This window comes from Gossypium hirsutum, chromosome A01, assembly GCF_007990345.1.
Source record: "Gossypium hirsutum isolate 1008001.06 chromosome A01, Gossypium_hirsutum_v2.1, whole genome shotgun sequence".
Taxonomy (NCBI): domain Eukaryota; kingdom Viridiplantae; phylum Streptophyta; class Magnoliopsida; order Malvales; family Malvaceae; genus Gossypium; species Gossypium hirsutum.
The window spans coordinates 26,812,221-26,816,096 of NC_053424.1; the positions used below are offsets into that span (position 1 = coordinate 26,812,221).

The window sequence follows — 3,876 nt, forward strand, 5'->3', positions numbered from 1 at the left end:
TTGTCTTGCCTCGGTTTCGGTTCATCCTCAACTAACCCTTCATCATTGTGCACAGTAATGGCATGAAGTTGCTCCATTGGGTTAGTTTCAGTGTTACTTGGTAGGCCACCTTATGGTCATTTAGAAATCAACTTAGCAAGCTGTCCTATTTGAGTTTCGAGCCATTGAATCGACGCTTGCTGATTCTTAACCGCTGTTTCGATATTCTGAAAATGAGTTTCTAACATCGAGATGAATTTTGTAAGCATCTCTTCAAGGTTCGGTTTCTTCTCTTATTGGTAAGGTGGTTGTTGAAAGCCTGGGGGATGTTGTGGCCTTTGATTTCCTTGACCACCCCACGAGAAATTGGGATGGTTCCTCCAACCTGCATTATAAGTGTTACTATACGAGTTATTTTGAGGTTTAGAATTACTATTCATATAGTGGACTTGTTCTTCCTTGGTGCTAGGGTTGAAGGATGGACAATCCGTGTTGTGTACTCCTCCTCTATTTGAATCACACCTCATTACTGGATGTACCTGAGTAGAACCATACAAACCATCAATCTTTTCATTTAAAAGTTCTAGTTGATTATATAGCATAGTGACTGCGTCGAGGTTGAAAACACCGGCTGCTTTTGTCGACTTTGTTCTCATGACTTGCCATTGATAGTTATTCAGTAACATCTCTTCAATAAATTCGTAAGCCTCTTCAAGTGTTTTATTGTTTAAGGTTCCACCGGTGGCTACGTCGATAAGTTGCCTTGTTGAGAGGTTCACACCTTTGTAAAAAGTCTGAACCTACGGCCATAGAGGTAACCCATGGTGAGGGCACCTTCTTAATAAGTCCTTATACCTCTCTCATGCATCATAAAGAGTTTCTAGATCCATCTGTACGAAATAAGATATATTATTCCTTAATTTAGCTGTTTTAGCCGGTGGAAAATATTTAAGTTAAAATTTTTCGGTCATTTGTTCCCAAGTGGTGATTGACCCTTGCGGTAACGAGTTCAACCACTGTTTAGCCTTATTCCTCAATGAAAAGGGAAATAACTGAAGGCAAATGGCATTATCAGAAACACCATTAATCTTAAAGGTTTCGCAGAGTTCCAGAAAATTTACTAAATGAGTGTTTGGATCCTCGTCCTGCAAATAATCAAACTGAACAAACTGTTGTATCATTTGAATCGTGTTAGGTTCCAGTTCAAAATTATTTGCAGTAACAGCAGGCCTAACTATACTCGATTCAGTTCCTGTTTAAATAGGTTTAGCATAACCATACATAGTAAGAGGAGTAGCATTTTGATCTACTGGATTTGCAGTAACGACATGAGGTAACAGATTATTCAAATTATCAGCCATTTCCTCGGTTGTGGTATGAATATTGTCCTCTTGCCCTTTCTCTATGTATTGTAGGCTTCGCCTTATTTCTCTTTGGTTTCTGCGAGCTGTGCTTTCAATCTCACTGTCGAAAAGTAGAGGTCCTGATGGGTTTCTTTTAGTCATAAACTATAAAAACCTGCAGAAGTAAATAAAAGAAAATTTAGTAATTTAAAATAAAAACAAAATTAAATTACAATAAAAATAAAAAATGGCTAAAGTAATAAAAATTAAGCGTTCCTAATATCTTAGTCCTCGGCAATGGCGCCAAAAACTTGATGATCGTGAAACTAACTAAAAATTCGACTTAAGACAAGCGCACCTGTCAAACAGTAGTATAGTTATGGTGAGACCGGAAATATCGTATCCACGAGGACTAAAAGTACTAGTAATTACTATATTCTTATTATCTAGCCTAAAATTTAAGAGAATGTTTTATCTAGAACTAATTATCTAATTAACTAAGATTACGACAGAGACTAAAGTTGAAAAATACTTTTTAGAAAAATGATGGAGAAGACAATACCCAAGGAAGAATCCACCTAGAATTCACTTAATACCTTTGAGTTAGACAATTTATTCACTTGACTTAATCCGTAGAAATCCCTGATTTATGTTAATATCTCCCTCGAGACTAAAAACAACTGACTCTAGGTTGATTAATTGAAGTCTCTTTCTAATTAAATCCCCTATTGTCGCATTAACTCAATCTATGGATTCCCTTATTAGATTTGAATCTAATCCGGCAGATTTATGTTGTCTATCTCTAGGATTGCATGCAACTCCGCTTAATTATGGATTATCTACTCTTAAATAGGGACTTTTGCTCCACTGAATAAGCACATCAAAACTGAATAAATATCTTGGAATATTAAAGCAAGGGTTAAATTCACAATTTAGAATAAGAACAAGTATTTATCATATAACTCAAATAATAATAAGATCCTTCTTAGGTTTTATCTCCCTCAAGTATTTAGGGAGTTTAGTTCATAATAATAATGGAAAACATCTCAAAGTTTGGAAAATGACAAAACATAAAGAAACCCAAAGAACTTCTAAGAAATTGGATGAAAATCTTCAGTCTTGATGTAGATCTTGCCTCTGAGGTGATTCTGATGGCTGTCTTTGAGTATTTTCTGCTTTTCTCTTTGCGTGTCCCCTCTAATCCTCTTCGAGGGTTTTTATATAGACTTTCGAATGCTCAAAATAACCCAAAATTAGCCTTTTCTGAGTAGAACTTGGGCTCGATAGGGACACGGTCGTGTGCCACGCTCGTGTGAAGGTGCTCAGGCTGTCTGCAATTTTGACTTGGATTAATGTTGACACAGCCATGACACACAGGCGTGTGGTATACTCGTGTGTCACACCCGGGAATGTGGATCACCCATGTGGAAGTTCTTAGGCTGTGTGAAACACTAATTTAGGCCCAATTTTTCTGTTTTTGGCCTGTTTCTCGCTCTTTTTGCTATCCTAAGCTTTCCTGAGTATAAAACATGATATTAAAGGATTAGGAGCATCAAATTCAATGAAACTAAGGAAAAATCATCCATAAATATGCAAAGCATGGGGTAAAAATATGTATATATTATGGTTTATCAATTATATGAGTTCTATTAATGTGAGTAACCTTGCGACTCAACCTTCTTTGTAGGAAATTCCTCGAAAAAAGGTGATAGAGCCACGGTCCAGCTCAAGCGACAAAAATAGAACAACTCATAAAGAATGAAGGCTTCAGATCAATGAACTAGACGAATAGCGGACACATGTCAAAGAGAAACCGAGAATACACAATGCAAAACTGAATCGACTCCATGACAAACTTAAGGATGGGATGAACCAATTTAAGGTAGGGGACCAGGTACTGTTAGATGAAACCGACCCTCGAATAACCACTTCAAAGCTTTACGCAAATGGAGCAACTCCTTTTACGGTACTCAATGTCTTCCCATATGGTACAATCGAGGTAACTCATTCTCATTTCGGCACTTTTAAGGTAAACATTACTCGACTTAAACCTTATTTGAATAAAAGAATTGACAGCAAGAAAGAGGAGTTTCGACTCCGCGAACCACAGTGACTGTGCGAATAAGAGGTAAGTCAAGCTTAGACTTTAAATAAGCACTTCTCAGGAGGCAACCCGAGCATTAACATTCCTAATTTACTAATTTTATCTCATTATATTTTTTAAAATTAATTAATTTAAAAAATTGGTTTTTTAAAAATCCACATGGCCTTAACACACGGGCGTGTCCTTTGCTGTGTGGATCATATGACTTAGTTTTTAAAATTGAAAAAAGTCGACAGTAAGTTACACGGCCTGGCGACATGGCCATGTAACCCACACGGCCTGGGCACACGGGCGTGTCCTCGGTCGTGTGAACCTTGGGATTTAATTTTTCTAAAAATCGACAGAGACACAGCCTAAAATAGTCTACACGGGCGTGTGGCACGGCCGTGTACAACCTGGAGTTAAAATTTTCAATTTTAAAACAAGTTAGAGGGTTACACGGGCAAGGCA

The 3,876-nt window shown here is 37.3% G+C and overlaps 1 non-coding gene across 1 annotated transcript; it reads left to right on the plus strand.

The window, feature by feature from the left end:
* The first annotated feature begins 795 nt into the window (after positions 1-795).
* On the plus strand, positions 796-902 carry LOC121206396 (small nucleolar RNA R71). Its single transcript, XR_005901454.1, has one exon. It is a non-coding gene; the product is annotated as a small nucleolar RNA R71 (small nucleolar RNA).
* Positions 903-3,876: the final 2,974 nt, after the last annotated feature.